Genomic DNA, 12,562 nt, shown 5'->3' with positions numbered 1-12,562 from the left:
TGTGATTTTATGACTTGGAGGGGCAGATTACAAACATTAACTCTAACTCTCCATTCCTGAACTTGAGAATCAACTAGTGTCCAACATCCATTCGTTATCCATTAAGAAGGCTGAAAGAATCTATTATGTGATATCAAGCTTTACTTCTGCATTTAAGCCATCCTTTTCACACCAGTAAACTGGCAACCCTCTGATTACACGCCCAAGTTTTCTCTTAGCCTCCTTGTTTAGAGGCTGATGCTTATCAGAGGTGACGGTTTCCTTATGTTACAAATGGACTTGACAAATGTTAAGAGGAGTAAACAAGGTCACAGTTGAGGTAATGTGAGACCACCAAGTCTTTTAGAGCAACAGCATTTCTCGAGTATCTGCCAAAGAAAATGGAAAGAAATGTTCATTTTCATCAGTTTATGCTATGGCAACACTGTTTAGGAATTCTAATAGTTCCATTGGCAAAAAGTCCTTTGAAATCACTAAAGAGGAACGCATATTTATATTTATTTTATGTAAGAAACTTAAGAATTTTACAGTTTCATACATTGGTCCCAACTGACCTTTGAGTCCCATCAAAAAGTAGATGGAGATGCACTTTAAATAAACTGAAGATCCCGTTACTTAGACGCAGTAAATTTATTCTATTTACTGAAAGATTAAACAATACTATAACTACACCTGTCATGATCTTCCCTCTCAGTCCTCTCATTCGCCCCAGCTCACCAGCCCCTCCTCTTCACCTGCCAGCCACTCCCTGCTCATTAGTCCAACCCTCCCCACCTGTTGCACTCTGATCACCAATCAACCCAGTATATAAACTCACCTCTCAGTTCACTCAGTGCCAGATTGTTCTGTGTTGCCAGTACTCGTCTCTCCAGCATTTTTTGGATTGATACCCCGGTACCGACCCTGCCTTTCCCCGACCTGCCTGCTCTGTCTCTGCCCCGGTGATCGACCCTGCCTTCTGCCTGCTCCCTGCCCGACTTCTGCCTGCTTGTTCCTGTGGCGGAACAGCCCTGCACTGGACCTGTCATCTCCCTTGTGTGGGCTTGTTGTCTTGGGCTCAAGTTCCCTCTGCATTTCACGGTACGGAGCTCGGCCTATGAATTATCGTGTGTGTGTGTTTGGGTCCAGTCTGTACGTGATAAGATTATTGGAATGAACAACATAAATACACAAAGTAATGGAAAAAAAAACTGTTTTAGGGGAAACAGCAGCAAACTATAGTATAGTGCCCCCCCACTATGGTAGCACATTTGATGATGTGCTAATATGTGTTGGGTTTTTTTTTTCCCTCTACATTGCATTATATTTGTAAAGAGAGTTTGCCATTGCTGTGTTGTAATGCTTATAATGAGTAAAATGCTATAAAAGTCAGTAAAGAATAATGAGCAAAGCCACAAAAGTATGACAGGTTTACTCTCTCTCGTGAAGTGACACTGAACAGGGAGAATGCAATATGTCAATAGCTACATTCAGGGATGAAAATTGGAGTTGTAAAAGGGAGAGGTTATCAGTCTTTTTTTATTATCATAGCTGCAATTTTAAAACGGCACATAAATGAAAATAAGCAGCATTTCCACCCCAAAAACCCTCACAGAATCCCCATTGCATATACAAGAAGTCAAACACTAATTCCAAGCATGAGCCAATAACGCCTTACACAATTCTTAGCTTTTCACCTCTTTCTGTGAAATAAATGTTTGGTTATTTTAGATGTGCTTTCTAACTTGCACAATTTAAACTGGAGCGAGCCAGTTTCCCACAAACTGAGTTAAATGTTTGAGTGAAGAGTTGTACTTTAAGCCTGTGAAGCCAAATGGAAAGGAGTAAGGATCTGTCATGGGTTTGTCTCTTTTTATTTTCCATTAAATTTATAAAGATGACCACATGGCTCCTCTGAGGTCAAGGGGTCTACTGTAACCGTTTCTTTGCCCATTCTCCGCTCATAACCCTGCCTAAAAACCACAAAGGTACACAATATGTCAAGACAATGAGTCATTCATTAAAAGAACATTGTAGGTACTGTTGAAAGCCTTCTCTGGAATTAAATTATTGCCGTTTCATGTTGAAAATCGGGGCACGGACATTGTATTACCAAAATCAAAAGCACATTTCATATCAAAGGTAAGAAGGACAGCTGATTTACAGTCCTACGAGAAGTTCCTGTTATAACGTTGCCAAAGAGTGGAGTTATCATGAACTTAAGTTGGCCCAACCTGCTCTGAAATCCGCAGAGAAACGAGCCATCACAAGTCACTCGGGGATTTAAACCAATCCTCCTCTTTAGTACCTTTCTCCAACAGATAAAGGTGCTTGTCAGACCTGAAAAGAAGCATTGACACGCCAAACGTTTTAACAAGCCCTACAAAAACCATCATTTTTAGGCAACTCTCCATTAATGGAGAGCTTTTCTGGCAACCAGAACTCTGCATATGAAGGTGTTTAGTGTATAATGTCTCACTCAACATGGCATGATGAAACAGTGAGGGAAAGGGAGGGATATAGTGTCAGTCTGGCTGGTTTCCATTGTCGTGTGATAGACAAGCCACGGGTGAAATAAAAGGTTCTGACCTAGACTTTCCCGCCTTTACAGATAATGGTAGCTACTAATTATTAAGGTCATTCCAGGCTTTGATTTTTACACCTTTTGCTGCTAAGAAACTGCATTTTATCTTGGCATCAAACAAAGCTCAACTCTCATTTTCATCATTTTTACACAAGACAACCTTGAGAGTGGTCTGTCATAGGTTTAAGATAAATCATATTCATGACTATAAGTTTGGATCCCGCATGTTCAAACTCTGCTTTTTATGTTGCTGTAGAGCCCTCCAACTAAAAGGTTCATGTAGTCATTCACTAACGCTTTATCCTCCACATGAGGGTCGAGGGGAAAGCTGGAGCAAATCCCTGCTGACACAGGGCGAAAGTCGAGTTAAGTTGACCTTTTGCATGTTTTTGCAAACTCCACTCAGAAAAGGCCTTTGGTTGAACTGGTATCCGTACTTGTGACCTTCTTTCTGTGAGTCAACAATGCTAGCCGCTTCATCACTATGTTCCCATTAAAATGTTGAATTATTCACTTACTCACTCACTTGTATTCTACCGCTTTATCCTCCCCATGAGGGTCACGAGGGGGGGCGCTGGTGCCAATCTCAGCTGACAGGGTACATCGTGGACAGGTCGCCAGTCCATCACAGTGCCACATATAGAGACAAACAACCATTCACTCTCACACTCACAGTCAATTTAGGGAGTCCAATTTGCTTAATCCCCAAATCTGCATGTTTTTGGACTGTGGGAGTGCAGGAAGCGCAGGACCCGGAGAGAAAACACCACACGCACACTTGCATGCAAATTCCACAAAGAAGGTTGAACGGGAATCCGAACTTGTGACCTTGTGAATCAACAATGCTAGCCACTACACCACCATGTTCCCACTAAAATGTTGAATTATTAATATTAAAAAAAAAATTACATATTTATAGAATAGGTTGAATTTCATAGTTTCACTTACCTTTTCACTCGGTTATCTTTTAATTTGCAAAATGTGATTTGACTTCAAAGCAACTTCTCTTCATATGTAAGACATGGGCTTTTTATTCATTTGTACCATGCTACCAAGTTTTCAGTTTCAAAGCTACGCTACAATAAATGACTGAATCATATTTGCTTTTCTTTTGCATGGTGAGCATAGTTATGTCTGCCGATATGTGAAAAGTGGAAGCACTGTGCACCTCCAGGCGTTCCTTCTGTCAACTGTTAAACCAGGAGAAACAAACAGAGCCAGCGAGATCAGCAGGTTGGTCAACCCTTCGTGTCGTGGGGGTCACGGACCATGTGGCGGTGCTTTTGCAACCCATTTGCTAAATTAGTTTCCATTTATTTTTACTTGGTAATAGCCACTTTTGGCTTATTGTGTGACAACTTCATAGATACACACCCTCAAAGTGGTGCTAAGGAGCCACGGTGGTGTGTCCTGAAGGCAAGGCAATAGAGCCAGTCATTGATTATGTTTAGCATTGGCCCTCTGACCCATGCAACAAAGTGACGTGATGTAAACCACTGGTGCACGTCTGGCTTTATTTGATGTGACAGATCACTAGTCAACATATACACAGCAGAGCTAAGTTTATACACCACTTCTCCACCTTCCAACTAATTTCCTGACATTAATTTGAAGTGGTCAAATTGCTCTTTTTTTTTTTAAAGGGAATCGATTCATCAGTCATGACAGTTTAATGATAACATTTATTTCTGATGAGCAGCCGAGGAATTAACTCCAAGAAGCAACTGAGGTCAACTTCTTTCTTTACAAAGTGTAAAGGTGGAACATGAGGATCTGGTTTGTAGCGAAGTCAGTTTTTCTGGCAGATCACTGAAACCTGGCCCCAAATCACCAGGTGAATAACTGCCAGTTTGCTAAGAGACAAGTGTGACATGTTCTTTTTGCTATTTTAGTTTTAATAGACAGCTAATCGCCCTGCGTTTAAGGTCCGCGGGATATTCCATCACTCACTACCCTGACCTCATTGTGTTTCCAGTGGTTGAGGCAATCGTCAGACAGTGACTTGATGATGCCTCACCGGTTATTCCCTTATTCAGAGAAGCAGTAAGTGGAAACTTGGGTTGCATGTTTTTAATGCATCAATTATTATTATTATTATTTTTATTTTATTTATTTTTATTTTATTTTTTTTTCCCAATCACACTCCCTGACTTTAAACTTTAAGTCTGTAAACGTCTCCAGTTATCAGTGGGCGCTGTCAGGCGAAGCAAGAGGTGCTATCAACAATAGTGATATGTGTTATTTATTTATTTATTCATATCACTTTGCCGTTAAACACGATCCCACGCAACTCGCTAAATCTTGCAGCACTGCATAAGATCAACTTTTTTGGCAAGAGGGAAAAAAAATTAATTGCTTTGGCTCACGTGACCTTTTAACTTCACAAATGTGCATATCTGTCGGATGCTGTTTTCCATACGGCTGTCATGAATGTGTGATCTTATAAGCTTCGAATATATCCTTTCAGGTTGTTATTAATTAAGTGTTGGCACAGTAGCGGGTTTGGCACCAATCAGCAGAAAATCACTACAACATGATCTGATTTTAAGTGGGTGGTCACCAACTGTGTTTTGTGCACAAATGAAAATAACCACCGTAGATGGTAAAAGCATGTAATATCAGTCTGTTTAGAATAATATTTTGGTGTTTAATCTCAGTGAGCAGCTATAAATATCCTTGTGGAGGCAAATCAGCAATTAATTTAACAGACTTCATGGCAGTTTGACATTTTAATGTCACTTTTAATGACAACAGTGTCAGATTCAATGATGTTATTCATGAGCACATCAGTGTTTTGATTTTTTTCCCTTTAATTTAACTGCAGTGAACTTGTGTCCTGGTCACACATGGTCACAAAAAAAAAGTGAGAGAAAACCTTTGAGTTACATTGTGGAGTCATTGGTGTGGTGGAAAGGCAACGAGGAAACACAAGCAAAACAATCTGAGTCCCTTAAATTTCTCCAAGAATGCATGACTTGCTTGAAAATGAGGCAAAAGGTTAAAACCAACAATTATTCCTCTGGATAACGTGTTTATTTCCTCGTCTCTCCTGATATGTGCTGATTTTGGTGACCGAAACATGACATGACTTTCACAAATGAAAATATGTAAATATAATTTCAAAATATGTTCCCATAGCATTACATTCATCAAACTTAGTGTAACATTAACCGTGGCAATGAGCCTGAGCTGATGACAGCACATTGTGCAGCAGGTTACCTGGGTAGGTGGCGACATATGTGGTTCACCTCTGATTAAAAAAGGTTTCAAACTACCTGTGTTATGTGTATTTAAAGGCACAGCATTGATAGAAGACTTCACGATGACACAAGAATGACCAAAAACTGCATGCTACATTACTACAACCTTTCATAAGGGAATAAGTCAACGGTGTATGTTGGCAGCAATGCACAAAGTCAATTTTGAAAGTAGAAACCTGACAATGACCACTGCTTTATAATCAGTCAAGTAAACTGACGAAGCAACTGAACAACAAGCAACCTAAACCCTGAGTGGTATCACCATTTACCACCATCAAGCTGCTGATTAATGTCAGGGCGCCAATTTATGTTGTCATCAGGTGATTCAAATGTAGAGGGCAGAATTGGAAACAGACCATTTTGTGCATGTACGAAAGGAAAGAGAAAAAAAAGAGGGTACGAGAAATATAGTAAGGCAAACGAGTAACTATTCTGACCCCCACACACACACACATACACATACACATTTTACTTATAGTACACATTAAGAAAAACTAATTACAGGAATATAATCAACAAAAAGAGATAAAATCTACATAGTAAAGACAATAAATTAATAAATATTACACTTAAACATGTAACTTGCTAAATGTGTGTAGGCCATTTAAAAATGGGTCAATTAGGAACTACATTAAAGAATAAAGCATGTGTAAACTAAAAAACAAAACAAAAATCTGGATTTGACAAACTGGCTTATAGTTTTACATATTTTGGCCAAGCACATGCAAAAAAGTAATAGCCTGATGTGCACAGTTAGACTGATTTGTCTAAATAACATGATGCCTTGTGTCAATGTTCATCTGGTCAGTAACAACTGGTTATTGTTTATACAATGCACAGTTACATAAAGTTGCATTTCAATTTTACTGAAACCAATGTCATGCCCATTTATAACGTTAAGTGCAGAAAATTGTGTTTAAGAACAGTGGGCCCAGAATCGAGCCTTGGGGCACTCCAAACAACTTATTGGATAATTTATCGGATAATTGCGTCAATAAAAATGAAATGAGACATGACATTAGCTTGCAGTGTTTCTGATTTATATTAGCACTCAACATTGGTTTCTCATTGCCCTCTTGTACATAATATTGGTTTACTACGACATAACAAAAAACAGTGTGTGTTTCTGTGACGCAGAATATATATTCATGTTTTACATTTTGTAGAATTCTACTTTTCTCTGACACAAATAAATCCTTTGGGATTTACTGCAGCATGCTAGCTAACATACATTTCCAACCATAGTTTTCTGACAAATATTTAAACCGTTCTTAGTTTAGATTAGTTTTTCACAGACTTCCAGGGGCATTTTGTCACAGTTTAAAGGAACAATTTAACAATTCAAGTTTTCTTGAATTTAATAAATCACATTGTTCTCTGTGTTTGCTGCGTTAGGTTTCTTCATGCCGTCACTTGAAGATAACAGTTTTAAAGATGAATGTTCTATCAAATACAGAATCGCAACGATCCATCTTCTCTCAGAAGTTTTTATATTATACATCTCCTGACACACTCGAGACATTGCGAACATTCTTAGGCTCTTTGCAAACTAACCTTTGGTCCATTAAGGGATTACCGTCATGACAGAATCGACAAAAACCCTGCTCAGTCTGGTGCTGGCTGTATCATACCTCATAATGTTCACAAACAGAGATGTGAGTAGGTGTAGGGACACGTACAGAACAAGCCTTGTTCACTGGACCTCTTATCAGATGCCTTACCCTCCATCCGTCATGTAAGGAGTCATGTTGAGGGGAGTCAGCGCTGAGGTAAGGCTGGAGGTTTAAGCAGCCCCTTCCTTATTCATCTCCACCTCATAGACTGTCTCTTTCTCTTTATTTCAATGTGATGCATGGCAAAGACACAGACAACGATTAAACATAGTAAGTGTAGCTTTGGTTTCCTGTCTGTGTAGATTCTTATTCATTCAGGTCATAGTTATCCAAAAAAAAAAAAAAACACTGAATCCGCAGCAACTGAACTTGTTTTCTTTAAGATGTTCCACCTCTCATCCAAAGGTGAAACATCTTTGACAAAGTCGTTACTCCAGTTTACTGTGACCGCTGAACAAGACATCCAAGAAGAAAATTCAAGCATGACCTCAGTCTAGTGCATCACACACCTACGCACTGACTCCATACGTGCCGTTGTTTCCATACATATGTGAAACAGCCATGTGCTGACATCATGCTCTGCCCATCACATGAGAGATGGCAGCAAGCTGGCTGACCATTCATTTAAAGAGAATAAACAAGGCTTTTGCTAGTGGTAAGATAATATAGCCCGCCTTACAGTGTATCCTCTGATGTATGACACTGGACAATGTAAACTATCTGAAGCCAACAATAGGCGTCGTCATGATTGATGTCAAACAGTGGTCCAAGTAGCCAGGCTAAATTAGTTACCACTAATTAAAGCAGCATTTCTGCCTCATATCCCACAGCAGATCAGGTTTCATCATTTCCATTGTGTCATGCAGTGCTGACAAACACTAGGGTGCAAGTGCCACACTATATCAATGCATTTGTCCTTCCTGACTGACAGAGACTGACAAGCATGTTTCTGTTCGTGACCACTATCTGATTGTGTAACCTTACTCCTATTGTTGAAGGAAACATTGTGATATCAACAGTCATCAGGTTGTACCAGGCGTCAGCCTAACATTGTCCAAAATGTTAAAGTTCACGTTATCTGATGTGGCAGAAAACGAGGGAAAAATGAGCAGAACATATAAGCTAAAGGCAGAGGAATGTGATGGGCAAGGGTTTTATAGTCATGAACCCTGGAAATCTGGAGCCTGAGCACATAGGACAATTTATGGACGTGATTTGTTACTTTAAAAATCCTGGAAGATTGTCAGTACAAGATCTGCATTCTCAGGTCATTGAATTCTTCATTTTTGGGATCAAGGTTCTGGATTCTGAAGACCTCCCACCAGACTTGAGTGTAGAGAAGGTGCAGAAGTCTTCTTCTCTCTCAGATCAGTTGATTTTCAGACAGTGAATATATGATGTCTAACCTTACTTTAATGGCTCTGTGCTTCTGCACTCTTTTGTCTACAATTCTGTGTCTCTTTAAATAATTGTATCATCCAGAATCTGGTTTGGAAAGATGGTCCCGATTCCCGTAACAGCATCCATGTTTAAAATCATCTTATTAAAAATGACAGGCAATGTGGTTCAGGACATTTAGATCAGAAGGCACATTTTAAAGACATTAATCAAAAGTCAACAGCAGCAGGGAGATTTGGTCCAACTTGCTTTTGTCAACCGTGACACATCACCCATATGCGACCCACCACTGACTCAGCAGTCTCCAGTTTAATGACTGTTTCTTTTGGTTACATGAACATTTTCTCTGTACTTTGGTCAATCTGAGACACTAATCAATGAGACTTGATTGAGAGGCGTAGGAAGTGACAATGCTTCATTGCTGATATCGATGTAGAATATGCACAGTCGGTGTATGTGACAGTTTTTTTGCGTTCCGCAGACCTGCATTCTTCAGTGTTTACTCACTAGTTGAAGAACAGAGAGTAACATACCCAGAGTTCCACAGCAGATATGCAGAGTCTGGCCAAACCTCGCCCGACCTTTGCAACAACCAAGCACTGCAACAGCAAAGGTCAGACTTTCTTTGGGCAGTCACTCAACGATTGCAAAATAAACACAAGTATCTCAAGTGAAAGTCTGGGACAAATACAATGACATTGATTTGCAGTAAATTATTGCTCATGAACATTTTAAAAAAATCACCCTGCACTTAAAACTCAACTGATGAATTGGTGAAACGGAGGGAAAAAAGACCCACTTTTCTTGTGGCAATGCTACTGTGCCTCTCTTGGAAGGAGAATGGTTACTTTCAATGTGAATATCCTCTTTTTCCAAATGTCTTCTTCTGTTTTTGTTTTGAAAGAAGAGCTGAGTGTAAGGAAAGAACGCCCCCTTCACAACTGAACTAAAAGATCCGGCATCATAATGCCGGACACAACCCACCTGTCCTTTCAGTTCACCGTGGTCTGAACTCTGCCTCACGAGGGGAGGATGGCAGGGATTGAGGAGGGACTGGAAAAGGGCATGGCTGCTTCAGCAGCAGATAGGCGTCATGCCTGTGGTGAGTGCAGACTTGAGGGCCAAAGGAAGCGAGGAAACAAGGACTGACAGCCACTTTGTGCTAATGGCTCCGTGGTGTCACTCTTCCATCGGGTCTCACCCTAATGACATCATCGCATTTAAGAAAACCCATCAAATCCTCCACTTGAGCCCGTATTGATGGCAGCAATTAATAAGCATTACTTATTTCGTGAACAGATGAGTGGAGTCTTTTTTACATTAAAACCAGATGATGATAATCATGATGGCACTCAGTGGTTTGTGAAATAGCATTTATTTTAGTTTTTTGGCAGCATCATGTGGGTTTATTAAAACCAGAAGTAACCATATTTAGAATAGTGGGGGCTGAATGGGAGCTCTTCCACAGCACATCTACCACGACTATGCCCCAATACATGATGTGGTGTATTATTAATTTTACTTTAAATGGAACCATATTTAACTAAACTGACAACAAGGAAACATGGGCTCAGACTTCTCCCTGGATTTAAACTTTTCTTTGAGAAGTCAGATATTTTCCTCCAGACTTCATTTAACAACAATGGAGTCGTCTCCATGGCCGTTCAAGAAACTACAGTTTTCAGCCTAGATTTTAAGGTATTGAGGGATTAACTTAATTCCTTAAAATCTTCCTCCAGCTGAGTACCAAGCTCTTAATCTTCTCTTAATATGTTCTCTTAAAAGAAAACTGTTGGGAGTCAATGTCAGGATTGTTTTCAGTTTGGATTTTGGACAAGCAGATTTTTCTAAATTGAGCTTATTAATCTTAAGACTTCAGACAATGGGCCATGAGTTAAAGCTTAACTCTGCACACACACACACACACATAACAACGGTTCTTCAAAGAATCCACATTTCCTTAACCAGTTAAATATGAACTAGTGTGCAGGACAATGCTAGATGCTAACGAGCTTATCATGTGTGGGATTATGCTGTGTGCCATTTATATCAGAACTCATAAATTGGAACTGGGAGTGACGTCACCCTCAAGCTCAGTTGTTAACAATGCATTCAGAATCAGCTGTTTATGTACAATTATGATAGTTTTACATAATTATTGCGTTTCCTTGATTTAGTTGCAGAATTTCTGTCTAAATAACTGAGCCTGAAATGAGCCACCACTGGCAGACCGACTGTAGCAATGTGTCTAAAAATTAAACGGTACTATGTGTACACCTGATTTACTGTGAAACAGTTATGACACAGTATTATGTGTGATTGATGGTAAAAGTAGCAAAATTTTTATGGTGGTAACCATCTTCCAATCCCATGTTAGGGAGGTTGACGTGCTGTCTTTTTCTTGGCCTTCTTGCCTGTTCATGATGATAGATGGGAATTTTCTCACTTAGTTATACAGATATGAACCCTTGCAGTGGTACAACACGCCGTATTTGTGTTTCGTTGATGTTTACCAGGTCGGCTATTAAATGTGTTTTAGGGTGTCTTCACGCCTGTATTTCATTCCAAGACACGTTACAATGTTGCACTTTACGTTAGTTCGATTCAACGCTTACAGAGAGTTTTGTAACTGGTCAGAATTTTGTGGGAAATCCCCAGTGTCCCATAATCATAAATGAATTATTACCAGTGAGTGTGGGCAATGACATTTATTGCCGTTCTCCGGATGGTGATGCACCAGTGTTCGTAGTACAGTATATGAACTCATCACTATATGAACATAATGTGTTTTGGAGACATATAATGACTTGTTTACAGAGTTGATGCTACACCTACTAATACTGACGGCACTGTTCTGCTTTCAGGTCATGTCTGCGACAGTGTCGGATTGTCATACTGGTTTGTGGTTGAAATTGTGTAGACGCTGCAAACGAATCACTCGGTGGAGCGATTGTTGATTTCCCTTAGGTACTGTGAGTAGATTACACGTTTGTTATGCTAGAGTGTACACAGGATGTCATTGTGTGTTAATGTACAGGATTATATCTGTGATTAAGGAAAAGGAAACAGAGTGACACGGCATCCTTCCTGCACCATCAACATGACATGAACACATGAACACTAACTGTGACATAGACATTGGCAGTGACCGTTACATAAGGAATGCACCATTGGAAAGTTTTGACTACAAATGGAACGTGTCCCCTCACAGTCACAAAGGACAGGACTCAGAATATGACACGTCCACCTGGAACTGAATTCACTACATTAGCACTTGGCAACAGATCTCCCCTCTGATGACTCATTGGTATGGATGCTGGCACTGCTCCAGCATTGCCATGATACTGTGTTTGAGAAGGAGTGTGAGTGTGTGAGTGTGTGTGCACTATAATCACCATCTCCATGACAAATGGAGAAGCTCAGCAGGCGAAGGACACGGTGCCATCAGAGTTTTGGCAGTGTGATTCCACAGTTTAATCAAATTCAAATTCTCCCAGTTGAAAGAAGATGGTAAACACTGAGGGCGCCAGCGCCATTCAAGCACATCTGAATGAGTTGCTGAGGAGTCAAACAGAACGCTTTCACTTTATCTCCTGTGACAACTGCATTTGTAACCCACAGTGTTTTTTGTTCCCGGCAAAGGATTAAGGATCAAAGACTACAATTTATTACTGCAAAGTGTTAATCATTTTTAGATGTCCCACAGTTAATAATGAATAATTAAAAAA

Source organism: Solea senegalensis, linkage group LG20 (assembly GCF_019176455.1).
Source record: "Solea senegalensis isolate Sse05_10M linkage group LG20, IFAPA_SoseM_1, whole genome shotgun sequence".
Taxonomy (NCBI): Eukaryota; Metazoa; Chordata; class Actinopteri; order Pleuronectiformes; family Soleidae; genus Solea; species Solea senegalensis.
Note: the sequence above shows the minus strand (reverse complement) of the source record.